Source organism: Rhinichthys klamathensis, unplaced genomic scaffold (genome assembly GCF_029890125.1).
Source record: "Rhinichthys klamathensis goyatoka isolate OS25496 unplaced genomic scaffold, OSU_Roscu_1.1 h1tg000111l_1, whole genome shotgun sequence".
Classification (NCBI taxonomy): Eukaryota; Metazoa; Chordata; class Actinopteri; order Cypriniformes; family Leuciscidae; genus Rhinichthys; species Rhinichthys klamathensis.
The window spans coordinates 1948583-1965125 of record NW_026606649.1 but is presented as its reverse complement, the minus strand read 5'-3'; the positions used below and the strand labels follow the sequence as shown (position 1 = coordinate 1965125).

At 35.0% G+C, this 16543-nt stretch overlaps 1 protein-coding gene and 1 long non-coding RNA gene across 2 annotated transcripts in view; one reads left to right on the top strand and one right to left on the bottom strand.

The window, feature by feature from the left end:
* LOC130087734 (radixin) overlaps positions 1-16543 on the top strand; it is a 553959-nt gene that overhangs the window by 431859 nt on the left and 105557 nt on the right. The window lies entirely within an intron of this gene.
* Positions 9019-9837, bottom strand: LOC130087797 (uncharacterized). The gene is made up of 3 exons (XR_008807396.1): positions 9656-9837; positions 9345-9400; positions 9019-9097 (listed from the first exon to the last, which is right to left on the bottom strand). It is a non-coding gene; the product is annotated as an uncharacterized LOC130087797 (long non-coding RNA).

The window sequence follows — 16543 nt, the reverse complement described above, 5'->3', positions numbered from 1 at the left end:
GTGCAGTGTCCGTTCTCGGAGCATATAAGCTCTGCTCGCGTGAGGCGCGCCGCTTCCCGCTCGCGCTGTTCTGTAGTTTATTAAAAGTTTATTCATCCTGGCAAGTAGGGGTGGTGGTGGTGGTGGTGGGGGGGGGGGGGCTACTGTTCAGTTTTGTTGATGGGGGGTGATTGTTCAGTATTGTTGACCTTTGGGTCTTACATGCGCTTCAAGAAACACACGCACATTTGCACACACACACAAGGTCTCTCGCTCTCTCCCTCTCTGTCGTGCGCGCGCAACACGGTTTGGACCTCGCGAGTTCCGGGAGAATTGAACTAATTTGCGGGCATCAGGGAGCCACTATCAATATGCGGGAGACTCCCGGAACTTCCGAGAGACTTGGGATTTCTGAGACATATAGAGATTCCGAAGCTTCGAATATTCGATGATCATTACTACCAAAGCTTCGAAGCTCAAAAAATGGTATTCGGACCAGCCCTAATCTGAATAGAAAATTATAAACAAATTACAAGCATAGATAAATACATTAGAAGAAAAATACAATTGAAATAAGCAGTGCATTATGTTTTTTTAGGAAAATCGAACTCATCAGGTACATAAATTGAATTATCGAATGTAAAATAAGTCTTCACTGTAAAAATGAAATATAACTATTAATTCATTTAATTTATCTTTGTTAAAGCTACAGGTCATTTTCTCTTTTGTTGTTTGATCACCAGTGGCGACACAAACAGCTGCGGGAACATTAGGCTGCTGTCCCTTTAAGACGGATGCACAGACCTAATATATGAAACGCATACACAGGGTTTCTGCACATTTTTTAACAGCAAATTTAATGACTTTTAAGACCTTTTTAAGTCCTCTAAAAGGCAAATTTAAGACTTTACCACGACAAAAAAAAAAACAGGAAAATGTTCAGCACGACACGACAGTGTTAATTTTGGCAGCCATTTTTGTTTTAGTCTTAGTCTTCAGATGAAAATGCTTATTGGTCTTAGTCACATTTTTGTAATTTTGTCTTTCAGTTTTAGTCTAGTTTTAGTTGACAAAGTCATTGCATTTTTTGTCAACTTTTAGTCATTACTTTTAGTCAAACTTCAGTTACCGACATTCATTTTGGTAGCTATTTTATATGTCGTCTTTAGACAAAAAATGACATTATAATTTTTCGCTTTAGGCAAATTCAATTAAGCTTATGAGACATTTGAATCAAGGTAACGGGCTGTATTGACAACGAACTCTTTAGCAGTAGCACTTGTGCAATTCTACATATCCCTGTTCCTTAGTTCAGTGGTACTCCAATATTTTAGAGTGCCGTAACCCCTCTTGCACTTAGACTGCAGTCACACCTTTTCCATTAAGGGACAATATCTGCCCCTTTTAATCGATTTTTTCCAGTTAATTTTTTACCTTTATATATACTTTTATAAAAAAAAATAATGCTTTAAATAAAACAATGTTCAATAAATATGCAATGATGGTAAAAATGAGGTGATACTTTTAAACATTAAATTAAAATCGCCAGTAGGTGGCGGTAAGTCACTGTCTTTATGAGTGAGTCATCCGTCATCAAATCATTCATTCATTCAGTATCAAACACAACAGTCTATGGTAACAAAGCAAGTGGCTGTATTTATGAACGGGTCATTGAATCTCACGATTCGTTCAAAGATTAGTCCACAGATTCGTTCTCGAATCACCACTGTGTGCTGCCGTGGCTTTCGTTGCAAAATAGCAATAATATGATCAACATTAAAAAACTTAGGTAAAGTTGGTTTTATATTCGCATATTCGCGGACTTCCGCGTTCAATAACTCGTGAACTAAACGTTGTTGCTACACACAACACCTATCACATATAACTACAGATAAAACACCAGAAGCTACAACATAAATTTTCTCAAAACGATCTTTCCTTCGCACTGGACAAAATACATTGATCTCTATGCGCAGGCTGCTAAGAAGGGACCATCTGCAAAGTGCAAACCCGAAGGAAAGCTCGTTTTGAGGAGATTAAAATATTAAAACAATGTTATTTGTGTAGTAGCAATATTCAGCTCACGAGATATTGAACGCGGAACTCCGCAAATATGCGAAGCGAATATAAAAAGCAACTTTACCCAAGTTGACTTGATCATGTAGGACCTTCAGGACCACATAGCCTACGTGGACAGCACCATGAACATAGTCAAGTTTAAAAAAAAAAACAAAAAAACAACCAGGGTAAAAATAGTTGCAGGTTTGATATTTGCTGCGTATTCACCTAGACTGCTTTAGTGTACTTTTGTGTAGGCTATTGTACATACAGTACGCAAATTGTTTTTATGTAAAAGTTACAGTAATTCACCAAAGCGATTTTTTCATGTTCCAAAGGTTGTAGTATGTTCCTACTGACCAGACTGACTTACTACAGGTGGAATTTTGACAGTACCTCCCTTACTGTACGTTCAGTATACAAATATTAATTTAAAAAAATTACAGTAATTCCCCTAAAGTATTTTTTCCTGTTTTAAAGGCTGTAGTGCTTACCTAGTGATCAGATTGACTTACTACAGGTGAAATTTTGACAATTACTCCCTTACTGTACGTACAATAAACTAATAAGTTCAAGAAAAAATTACTGTAATTCCCCTAAAGTATTTTTTCCTGTTTCAAAGGCTGTAGTGCTTTCCTAGTGACCTGACTGACTTACTACAGGTGAAATTTTGACAATAACTCCCTTACTGTACGTACAATAAACTAATAAGTTGACGAAAAAATTACTGTAATTCCACTAAAGTATTCTTTTCGAAATTTTTACAATATCTCCCTTACTGTACGTACTATTGTCAATTATGTTTATTACTGTAAATCACCGTAAGTATTTTTTCATGTTTCAAAGGGTGTAGTACTCTCCTAGTGACCAGACTGACTTACTTCAGGTGAAATTTTGACAATAACTCCCTTATTGTATACTATTATCAAATAGGTTTATGCAAAAATTACTGTAATTGACTAAGTATTTTTTAGTGTTCCAAAGGGTGTAGTGCTTTCCTAGTGACCTGACTGATTTATTCCAGGTTAAATTTTGACAATATCTACCATACTGTACGTACAATTATCAAATGTTTATAAAAAAAATACTCTAATTTCCCTAAATCATTATTTTCATGTTTCAAAGGGTGTAGTGCTTTCCTAGTGACTAGAATGACTTAATATACGTGAGATTTTGACAATACTTAATAATACTGTATTACATAACAATATAATACTGTAATTCACTAAAAGGGGTTTTGTTTGTTTAAGGTTGTAGAACATTAATAGGGGCTACATTATTAATAACAGCAGTGAATGAACCTGTTCACATTGGTGCAGCAAATCTGACAGATAATGTACAGCAAGATCATGAAGGCATTCAAGATACTGTAAAGTGCAGAATTTTATGACCAACATGTAATTTTTGCTTCTTGTACAGCAAGAAAGGTCTGATTGCAGAGTAAAGGGTCTGATTGCAGGAGTCCGAGTCCGGTATATTTTTGTATGCAAGGTTATCCAAAATAATGGTTTGTTCAGAGGATGCTGTTGACATCATCTTTTCTGACACTGACTCTCCTGTAAATCTGTATGTGTCACGATATGAGAAATCAGGAAGCGTGGATGCAATTGCAGGTGAAGGTGAATTTAATGAAACAACAAACCAAACACAAGCTACAAATCAAAACTCCCTCAAGGGGGAAAACAGAAATAACACAGACCATGAACATAAACTCTAGGAACCGGGTACTTGGACAAACGAACCAACACTGAACTGCAAACACAACAGAGACTAAATAGGGAACAAACACAGAAGGCTAATGAACAGGACAGGTGGGACAAATGAACCAATAATCAGATAACAAGGGGGAGGGACCAGACAATGACAAGAGCACATGGCCCAAAATAACAAAACACCCATGTGCATCACAAGACAGGACAGGCATGTGACAGTATGTGTAGTTGTCCTTCATGGTCAATATTTTCACATATTAAGTCACATGTGCTGATATAGCCACCAGCCAACAAACTTTGTCCTTACATGACATTCACTTTTATGATCTTTCTCCCCCCTCCAAATTCAACTTCAAATTCAACCAAAGTAACGTAGAAAGTCACTGTTGATGTAAACACTTTTTTATTTGTATTATCTTTCTAATTGTCCATGGAATACAACTGTGATTATACATAAAAGTTGTAATTAATTCCTCATGGTTAGAGTAATATTTCAATATCACCTCTTCATAATTTTGCTGTTGTTGATCCTCTCTTGGTTTAAGTTGTTCTTATATTATCATAAACCCTTTAACTGATTGTTTTGTCACGTAATTTTTACTTTATACTATATTTTCTTTTAGTGAAGTGACGATAAAATAAAAATTGAATAAAAATAAATGTGTGTGTTTGAATGAAAATATTGTTTTCAGCACAGTTTTCAGTCAGGACTACTTTGGGTAAACCAAAATATTGAAGCAATTGAACATATTAAAATTATTTAATATTTATTTATTACATAATGTAATTGGTTAACACACATAACTGTTAGTGGTTTATTACATAATTAGTCCTTAGTCATGTTAAGCAATGTGAACAGTGCAAAATATTGGTACCATGCCTCGGACTATCACTAGACAAGCTACCTGGAAAAGATGCCCAATGGTTGTGCTCACTGTAGTTAAACAGTGGAACCTAACGCCACTTTTAAAATTGTAATGTCTTACATTAAGAATACTTGATAAACTGGCTAAACTTTGTTCATTAAATAATATCTGCAGAAACTTCTGCTTTATTGTCCTTGTTGCAATATAGATTACCACTGTATACAGTTAAAGACCCAAGGACCAGATATGATTAATTAAAACCAGGAGTTAGTCAGTCAATTTAAGACAAGAGTCAGAATTATAATAAATTAATGAAAGATTTACTAAAGATAGTTTGTAGTTTCATCTAGGGGTGGGCGATATGGCAAAAATATCATATCACGATTTTTTTCAGGAAAATCACGATTAACGATTTTATCACGATTCTTTTTCATGTTGGTTTTACTATTTTGCAAGTGACTGAGCATTACAGCCAAACTAATGTCCCTATTTAAAAAAAAAAAAAAGCCTTATAGGTAACAAAAGAAAAAAGAATGGCAGACATTTAGGCCAAAGTGGCGAAGATAAAAATCTTTATCATTATTTTCTTTGTTATTAAGAATTAGGAACAAAGATACACATTAAGCATACACAACTTAATATACAAATGAAATAAACAGTGCTTTATTTTTTTCAGCTACAGTAGGGGTATTTAACAGTAGCATTGAAGAAAGTAATTAGGCTAAATGAACAAATACGAAAATAAAACACAACATAGACTTCACTGTATAAATTATACATTGATTATTATTAAAGCTACTACTAAAGTTCTCAGTCAAGAGCAGTGAGTGATTTCCTCTTTGTGTTTTGTTGTTTTATTAACATTAAAGGGATAGTTCTCCCAAACATTTTAATTGTCATCATTTACTCTCTCAAGTTGTTTTAAACCCGAATAAGTTTCTTTCTTCTGTTGAAAATAAAAGTTATTTGGAAGAATGTGGCTAACCAAACAGTTGCTGTACTCCAGTGACTTCCATAGTATGTTTTCCTACTATGGAAGTCAATGGGGACCAGCAACTGTTTGGTTAGCCACATTCTTCCAAATAACTTTTATTTTCAACAGAAGAAAGAAATTAATACAGGTTTGGAACAACATTAGAGTGAGTAAATAATGACAGAATTTTTATTTTTGGGTGAACTATCTCTTTAAGGACAAGAGGCAGCTTGTTTACTAACTGGCTACTGTCGCTTTAAGAGCTGCACGCGACGCGTCTAATGTACGCATTTGACAAGCAGATTTTCTCTCATTTTTTCTGTTTGCTTTCACTTTAGACATAACCAACTTTGTTTATGTAAACCTTGTGTGTATTTGACAATATTAGCGCAATAAGACTCGAAAGATAACTTATAACGTAGTCCAGTAAACAGACGCTGTTAGACAGGCTTTTAGTGCCCGTGTGCTTCGGGTGTATGCGCTCAGAAAGCACACGTCAGAACAGCGCATCAGCACGTGAATTACATGTTTAACCAGCAAGGCTTTAAAGCACATGCAAATAATGAACTTCTGTGAACTGCAGTGTCCCGTTCCTCTGCGTTAACATTTGTTGTATGTTGAGACGGAGCTAGGCGCCAGAACTGCAACTGATAAAATGCACGATACTACGATATTTCTTCAAAAGCAGATCGTGGAGACATTTTAATCGTCCACGATCAAAAACCGTGATATCGCACACCCCTAGTTTCATCATGCAAAAGTTAGCTTCAAGACTCACAAGGAGTTTGTAGGCCGCTCTGTTACAGTTACAAAGATCATAGCAATTATACCCTTCATTATACCCTGGGGTGGTGATGGTGCAGTGGATAAGACACATGCCTTTGGTGTGAGAGACCCGGGTTCGAATCCACTATGAGACACCAATGTGTCCCTGAGCAAGACACTTAACCCCTAGTTGCTCCAGAGGCGTGCGACCTCTGACATATATAGCAATTGTAAGTCGCTTTGGATAAAAGCGTCAGCTAAATGAATAAATGTAATGTAAATGTTCACCAAGGTCTAAGCTAAATCAACTGATATGACAAGAAATGAAGTCTATGAACTGAAGTCTTCATAACCTCTGTCAAGATATGAAGTCCTTCTAAACCTCTGTCACTCCATCTATGTCTGACTCCGGTTTGACAATAAAAGGCTAAACGTTTTTGAAATTTTCAGTGCATGTTTGTTTGAGGTAAAAGGACAGAAACTCAGGAGGCTCCGCCCCCTGTGCTGGGAGCAGCAGCTCATTTGCATTTCAAGTTTTTCTTTCCTTCAGTGATTTTGCTTGTTAACAGCAGGTGTTCATCACTAATGAACTATATTATTGAACTGTGTTGTACTACTTTCATGTTATCACTGTGAAGCTGCTTTGATGCAATCTGTATTGTGAAAAGCGCTATATAAATAAATGTGACTTGACTTGACTTGACTAATGCTCAATCATCACTTAATTAGTCACTTAAATAATTGCTTAACTTCTTGACTGCAATGTATATCTTCTTTTAGTTTTTAAAATTAAATTAAGGTAATCGGTGTCCTCAAATGTAATGAGTTAGCTTAACATAAAGGATTTGACTTTGTGTGTGATATTGTGAGCTAGTAGTAACTACAAGCACTTAAAAGTTCATTTAAAGTTTGTAATTTCGCTGTTTTTACTCAACATAGATATTTAAAGATATTTAAATGCAGAAGTTTAATTGTGTATTAAGAAATATCCTTGTTTTAGTGGACTTAATTAAAATAAGTTCAGAGTACTCATAACTATTGTTTTTATAAACTTAATTGAATTGAGGTAATCGGTCTCAACTGAAATGAGTTAGCTTAACGTGTTGGGTTTTACAGTGCACCTCTCAGATATTCAATACAGACATTAGAGAATACATGAAATAACATTTTCGATAATCACACTGGTAATTTCTATAACAAAGTACAATCTCATAAGCCTAGAGAAGTCATTCAACTCATTTGATATTTAGAAGGAAAATATTTATCAATACCTTGATTAAATTTGTCATTAAATATACATTGAAGCAGCAATGGATTCCAGATTTAAATCATTACAATAAGATTGTTGCTTATTTATAACGTTAAAAATATGATTAAGCTAAAATCTTTACAGTTTTTAATCAATGAACGAAATCTGTTGTACCAGGAACAGCAGTTCTAATACCTACTTCAAAATTAATTGAGTAGAGTGATCACTAGGAACATACTATAACCTTTAGAACATGAAAAAACACTTAAGGTGAATTACAGTAATTCTTTCATAAAAAAATGTGTATGTACTGTACTTACAGTAAGGCAGGTATTGGCAATATTTAACCTTTAGTAAGTTAGTCTGATCACTAGGAACATTCTCCAACCTTTGAAACACGAAAAGAATGCTTTAGGGGAAATACAGTAAATTTTTTTAATAAACATTTGATAATTGTACGTACAGTATGCGAGTTATTGTGGAAATTTCACCTGTAGTAAGTCACACTGGTCATTAGGAAAGCACTACAGCCTTTGGAATATATATAAAAAAACACTATAGGTGAATTAGAGTTTATTACATAAACATATGTAATAATATGTTTATTACATAAACATATTTGACTATTGTACGTACAGTAAGGGAGGTATTGTAAAAATTTCACCTGTAGTAAGTCACAGTGGTCATTAGGAAAGCACTACACCCTTTGGAACATGAAAAAATACTTTAGGTGAATTACAGTATTTTTTTCATAAACATATTTGACTATTGTATGTACAGTAAGGGAGGTATTGTCAAAATTTCACCTGTAGTAAGTCACAGTGGTCATTAGGAAAGCACTACGCCCTTTGGAACATGAAAAAATACTTTAGGTGAATTACAGTATTTTTTTCATAAACATATTTGACTATTGTACGTACAGTAAGGGAGGTATTGTCAAAATTTCACCTGTAGTAAGTCAGTCTGATGATTAGGAAAGCACTACGCCCTTTGGAACACGAAAAAATACTTTAGGTGAATTACATGTAGTTGTCTGTTTGCACACAATGAAAAAAAATACAACTTTTTAGACGGTCCCTATCTTGTTTACCATACGACATTGGACATTCAGTGGACATTCGCAAGTAAGTATGCCATTAAAACATACTTGCCCATTTTGATTTCGATTGTGGAAAATGTTGTAGTTGACCATCTTTGTTGTCAAGATCATGTAGCTGCTTCTAATTTGCAAAAATGTGCTTTATTGCACTTATTATTGAGAACGTTCTTAAGCAAAAAAGGCTAAATGTGTGAATATAAGACCAACTTTACCTAAGTCATTAAAAATACTACATATGGATGAGTTCATACGGATGAAAGCCTGTTGTGTTCGGTCTCTTGATTTGTGATAGTGGCAGCTATTGTGAAACTTACCTTCTTCATGTACTGAGTGTGGATGGCATCAAGATCTTGTCCTGAAGAATCACAGGCCCAAACGCTAGGGATTATACCTCATCTGGTGACAAGAGCATAGCCATAACTTTAAGAACTCTAATGATATCTTTACCCCTGATATTGCATTGGGGATATAAATTCAAACATTTTAAAGGCTAAGAGTATGAGCCACGAGTAAGCTGGCCAGATATCTGTGAAAAATAACTTACGTGCCTAAAGTTGTCGACCCCCTGACCAACATTCAGCATTTATAAGTAAAAATAATTTCAGTATTTATCAATAAAACATACATACAAATAAATAAATACCTTTGAGTTGGACAGTATGGTGTCTGTCTCATTGGCCAACATAATTCAAGACAGACCTAGAGAAATAAAATAAAACATACCAATGACCATGATATTATCATAATAGTTAAATGAATTATTATAACTATGACCATTATATTTGTCACTTATTATTAGCTGATTATCTAGCCTACAGGCTTCTCAAGGACAATTTCACTGAAAAAACCTGGGGTTAATGATTTCTAAAATGTGAGACTTCTTTCAAAAGCATAAATCTTACAAACCCCAAACTTTTGAACAGTAGAGCACTGTATGTTTGAGGTTTTGCTTACTAATCATATGGTTCATAGCCGTGGAGATTGTCTTGGACAGGGGGTGCAGCAGGCCATCAACATGATGATCTAGGAACAGAACATGCAATTTGTCACAGAGCCAACAATGTTAAATAGGATTTACAATAGAACATAGGGTTTATTACAAGGAACCAAGCTAGGCAGAGGTGAAATGCAGAAAAGAGAAAGAATAATATATATATATACACTCACCGGCCACTTTATTAGGTACCCCATGCTAGTAACGGGTTGGACCCCCTTTTGCCTTCAGAACTGCCTCAATTCTTCGTGGCATAGATTCAACAAGGTGCTGGAAGCATTCCTCAGGGAGTTTGGTCCATATTGACATGATGGCATCACACAGTTGCCGCAGATTTGTCGGCTGCACATCCATGATGCGAAACTCCCGTTCCACCACATCCCAAAGATGCTCTATTGGGTTGAGATCTGGTGACTGTGGAGGCCATTTTAGTACAGTGAACTCATTGTCATGTTCAAGAAACCAATTTGAAATGATTAGAGCTTTGTGACATGGTGGAAGTAGCCATCAGAGGATGGGTACATGGTGGCCATAAAGGGATGGACATGGTCAGAAACTATGCTCAGGTAGGCCGTGGCATTTAAACGATGCCCAATTGGCACTAAGGGGCCTAAAGTGTGCCAGGAAAACATCCCCCACACCATTACACCACCACCACCAGCCTGCACAGTGGTAACAAGGCATGATGGTTCCATGTTCTCATTCTGTTTACGCCAAATTCTGACTCTAACATCTGAATGTCTCAACAGAAATCGAGACTCATCAGACCAGGCAACATTTTTCCAGTCTTCAACTGTTCAATTTTGGTGAGCTCTTGCAAATTGTAGCCTCTTTTTCCTATTTGTAGTGGAGATGAGTGGTACCCGGTGGAGTCTTCTGCTGTTGTAGCCCATCCGCCTCAAGGTTGTGCGTGTTGTGGCTTCACAAATGCTTTGCTGCATACCTCGGTTGTAACGAGTGGTTATTTCAGTCACTGTTGCCCTTCTATCAGCTCGAACCAGTCTGGCCATTCTCCTCTGACCTCTGGCATCAACAAGGCATTTCCGCCCACAGAACTGCCGCTCACTGGATGTTTTTTCTTTTTCGGACCATTCTCTGTAAACCCTAGAGATGGTTGTGTGTGAAAATCCCAGTAGATTAGCAGTTTCTGAAATACTCAGACCAGCCCTTCTGGCACCAACAATCATGCCACGTTCAAAGTCACTCAAATCAACTTTCTTCCCCATACTGATGCTCGGTTTGAACTGCAGGAGATTGTCTTGACCATGTCTACATGCCTAAATGCACTGAGTTGCCGCCATGTGATTGGCTGCTTAGAAATTAAGTGTTAACGAGCAGTTGGACAGGTGTACCTAATAAAGTGGCCGGTGAGTGTATATATAATCTTAAGATAATAGATATTGTGAAATAAATGCATATGAAATTATTATGATGATGATTAAACAATAATTCACCCTTTATTGTAGAGTTTTTTTTTTTTTTTTTGAAACAATTTTTTTTTTTTTTTTTTTTTTATTGCAGAAAATTAACATACAAATAACAATATATGAACAGACAAGACAAAAAAAAATAAAAAAAAATAAAGAAAGCATAGCTCACATTCAATTTTAACAAATAAGGATATTACAAAACACCAGAGGTATTGAAGAGTGTATCATAGCATTTTAAATATTTCACAGATTTTTTGTTTTTTAACAGTCTTATTGAAGAAATGTAACAATCAAAGTCAGAACAAAACAAATTTAACACAGGAGATGAATTAAGAAATTTTTGTTTATGTATGTGAAATTTTGCTAACAAAATAAAAAGGTTAACAATAAATTCCAGATCCTTATTGCTTTTATTTTCATAATACACGGTAACATCCTTTAAAGTAAAGCAATAATTAATATTCATCAGATTAAATATAAAATCTGCCAAATCAGTCCAAAACTGGTTCACGACTTTACAGTCAAAAAATAAGTGAGTCAGTATCTCTTTCTCATTATTACAAAAACAGCACATATCATCAATATCAGAAAATTTTGATATTAAAGATTTAGAAGGATAAATGGTATGTAGAATTTTGTAGTGTATTTCTTTTATTTTGTTATTAATACAGTATTTGAAGGGAATTAACCAAGCTCTTCTCCATTCAATATTTTCAATCTTAGAGTTCCAAAAAAATTTCCCTCTAGGAGATATTTTGTTTTGTTTTTGGAAGATATTACAAATATGTTTGTTATTGCATTTTTTCTCAAGTAAAGCAACACCTTCTAAAATTAAATTTGGGTTTGTCACAGATAAAGAATTGTAACAAATATGACATTTGACAAGTTGACGAAGTGTTACAGGAATAGCTTTAATAACGGAGTTAAATTCTCTAAACTGTACGGGAAAATTGTAAGTTGACATGAATTGTTCGTAAGTTAAAAGATTCCCAGAATTGTCAAACATTTTTATAAGATGATTAATGTCTCTGTTGAACCAATTTGTTAAAAACAAGGATTTATTGGAAACAGTTATATTCCCATTATTCCAAATTATGGAGGTGTGAGGAGAGAAATTGTGACAGTAACAAATTTTCCAAGCGAGAAGAGCTTGCTGATGAAATTTGGATAATTTGAGGGGGATTTTAGAAATTTTATAATCACATGTTAACAGAAATTTCAAGCCACCAATTTGATTAAAGAGACTATGAGGAATATGGTTCCAAAGAGAATTAGGGGTGATCAAACATCTCTTAAGCCAGTTAACCTTAAAGGTCTTATTTACATCCTCAAAATAAAGCATCTCCAGGCCTCCTTCAGCCTTCTTATTAGTGAGAACCCTTTTTTTAAGTCTTTGGGATTTATTTTTCCAAACAAAAGAGAAGAATAAATTATTAATATCTTTGCAGTTAGAATCTTTAACATGCAGTGATAGAGCGGGATAAACAAATCGAGATAAGCCTTCCGCTTTGGATAATAAGACACGACCGTAAATGGAAAGATCACGTTGTAACCAGCAATTTAACACTACTTTTGTCTTCTTTAATCTAGAAGAAAAATTTAGGTTTTGCCTTTCATGAAAAATTTTTGTAACAAAAATTCCTAAGTATTTGACAGAGGATTTAACTGGAATGTTCATTATATGTTTATCATTTAAATTGTGTAAAGGGAGGATTTCACATTTAGATAAATTTAACGTTAAACCAGAAGCCCTTGAAAAAAGATTGATGAAGGAAATAGCATGAGGAATAAAGGACACGTTCTTTAAAAACAAAGTAGAGTCATCTGCCAATTGGGATATCTTAAGTACCTTATCAAAAATTTTAAGACCTTGGATTTGATCATTATTGACAATACCGATTGATAATAATTCAACTACTAATAAAAATAAAAAGGGGGAGATTGGGCAACCTTGACGCACTCCGCGATTAATATTGAATCTTTTAGTGGTGGAGGTATTAAGAATCACAGAGCTAGTGATATCAGTGTAGAACATCTTAACAATATTTAGAAAATTGTTTCCAAAACCAAAAAGTTCTATAGTTTTAAATAAAAAATTGTGTTCAACGGTGTCGAATGCCTTAAAAAAATCCAAAAAAAGAATGATAGCACCATCTTCTACACTATCAGCATAGTCCAAAAGGTCAAGCACTAGTCTAATATTATTAGTTATATGACGACCTTTTAGAAAGCCTGTTTGATATTCACTGATTATATTATTTAACCCTTTTTGTAATCTGTTAGCAAATACTGAAGTAATTAATTTATAATCAACTGTAAGAAGGGAGATCGGCCTCCAATTTTCTAGAAGATGTGGGTCTTTATTAGCCTGGTTCTACCAGACTCTCGTACATTTCATTTGTACAGAGAGTCTGGCCTCGCTCCATTGAGAAACGTTTACTTCCTTGTAGGCGGGTTCTCTGTTAAAGTTCAAAACTATTGGATCTGCCCAGCGTCACTCAGGATCTGCCATAGCCAATCGCTAACGTGTGGTCGTGACGTATGTCATGCGCTGAAACCGGCTGGAAACAACAAGTCCGAATTCCATATTCATAAATCTAAATGCTAAACCTCTCTTTCTTATATTTGTGAAAGAATTTTAAAAATACCTCTTTTCAATTAAGTTGTCTGAGAACAAAAAAAGCCTTAAAAACATTATCTGTTTGTAATTATTTTCCTTTTTTCAGTGTCATGTAATTCTCTTAACTTGTTCATGTTTATTTTATATTATCCCCCTACTGTTTTATTTTTGTTTTGTTTTTATTATTATTTTTTGTTTGTTTTTGTATTATGTTTTCTGTTATTACTTGTGTATTGTTTTAAGCAATAAAAAAAAAACAAGTCCGAATGATCAGAGGATTATGTTTAGAATAAGATGTCTGTCAACGAGAGCTGCATGTTTTGTTCATCGAATTTAAGAGTTCAAGGAACAATTCTAAATTCTAAATGTATATTTGACACTAAGGACAGTAATGTATTCAGTCAACTGTCGAAGCTGGGTGTAATCATTAACAATACGCCGCTGCGGTCGTTTCGGATCTGCCGCAAATGCTGTACAGTGATCATCGTGCACGCCGAGCTGCCCAGCACCAACTCCTAACCTTTCTGCCTCCCTCACTTGGTCCTCCATTAGTGCAACAAGAGGAGACGACAACAACTATCGGCTTTGCATCCTATCGTTCGCCTTAGCTAACTCATTCACCACTAGCGGAGTGAGCTGGAAAATTAAACTTTTCCCGAACCCCGTGGGGAGGAGGGCCACAACATCATGGCCACCAACAACACTTAGCAAACATTGATCTTGCTCCGGCTTTAACTTCTGGATATTCGGCAGTTTTGCAACAACGGACCGAATAGATTTTCTCACGTCTTTCTCCGCTGCCATTACTGAACTCCAACTCAAACTGACGCGCTACATCAACGTCATCGTTCTCAGCCACTCCCTCTGTTCGCTGATTGGACCGGTAAAAAAATTATTTCTGGAAACCAAAGTCTACAGCACAATCCCAGACGTAGTACTGAAGGAAAATAAAATTGAGCGGAAGTGCGTAGGAGGGCGGAGCCAGGCTAGGTCTTTATCAGGTTTGGCAATTAACGAAATAACTCCCTGTTTCATGGTAGCAGACATTTCACCACTATTAATACATTCAATTAACATATTATAAAAAGGGTTTTCAATTTGTTACCAAAAATGTAAATAAAATTCTACTGTCAGCCCATCTATACCAGGTGCTTTCCTTTTTTTCATTTTAAAAAGGGCATCTTTAACCTCAAGACGAGTAATGTTTGAATCACATAAATCATGAAGTTCTTTATCAATAGTAGGAATGTTCTGATGAATTATATTAATGAATTTAGTACAATTAAGCAGATCAAAGTTAGAGTTATATAAATTACTATAAAAAGAAAAAACTGAATCAGATATTTGTTTAGGGTCTGTACAAGAGCTTCCATTAATATTTAGAGCTGATAAAGTATTTCTTTTAAGATTTCTTTTCTCTAGAGAGAAAAAATAACTGGTATTTTTTTCACCCTCTTCTAGCCATTTTGCCCTTGAACGAATAAAGGCACCTTTAGCTAGATCAAGATAGATCAGATCTAGTTGAGATTGAATTTTAGCTAATTCAACTTCATCTTCTTTACTTAGAATTTTCTTCTGTTCCAATATACCCAAATTATCAAGTAATTCTATTTCCTTTTGTTTGTTTATTTTTTTTAACTCTTTACTGCGTTTAACTGCAATCTTTCTGACATTATATTTAAAAAACTCCCATTTATTTTTAAATCCTTCGTTTAATCCTCCAAAACTATCTTTGGCAATATTTTTAACACAAGCATTAAAGTTATCATCTTTAAGAAGATTATTATTAAATTTCCAGTACCCTCTAAGGCTAGAAATCCTTTCTGAGCCTGTAAGAGTTAAAGAGATAAGTTTATGGTCGGTTAATGGGGCATAACTATGAACAATTTCCTTAACATGATGTAAAGCTGAATTAGTAATTAGAAACAAGTCAATTCTAGATTGCAAAGATTTGTTTTTGTTAGACCATGTATATTCTAACTTTCCAGGGTTATAAAAACGCCAAGCATCAGCAAGTAATAAGTTGGCACAAAGAGCTGCCACACCGGACTGAACAGCACCTTGAGAGGAACGAGGAGGGTATCTATCAATCAAATCATCCATGCATTCATTGAAATCACCTGAACATATAACGTATGGAGCCTGGAAATTACTAAGTTTAGACTGAACAACATCAGAAACTTTGGCAAACAGGGTCTTATTTAATACTCTGGAATTATGACCGTAAACATTACAAAGTATAAACGTTGTGTTGTCCAATTTAACAGTCAAGACTATCCATCTTCCATTTTCATCTGCAACAAAATTAAGTACGTCTCCTTTAAATCGGTGCAACAAAACCATAACTCCTGCTGAATGTGAATTTCCATGACCGAAATAGATTGAGTTTCCCCATTGAGATTTCCAAAATTTCACATCCAAGTCCGTAGAATGTGTCTCCTGACAGAAAATAATGTCAGCATCACTCCGTTTAAAGTAAAGAAATAAAGCCTTACGCTTCGTGTTTTCGCGAATACCCCTTACATTCAAAGATGCTATGCTCAAAGAATTAAACTTAAAATCCATTTAAAAAAAACAACAACAACAAAGTAAATAAATCAGTAAGAAAAAAGAACGATGAAGCTTACTTTACAAAGCACCACTCCAAGACCTATAGTCTTGAAGTTGCAAAAAACTTATCTAACTATGAACCAGGGGAAGCAGCATCCAGTAGACCTTTTTTGAAACAGTCAGGGATATTTAGTCATTCGATGCATCATCTTTTAATTCAGGTTATTATTCAGAAATTATTCATTGGA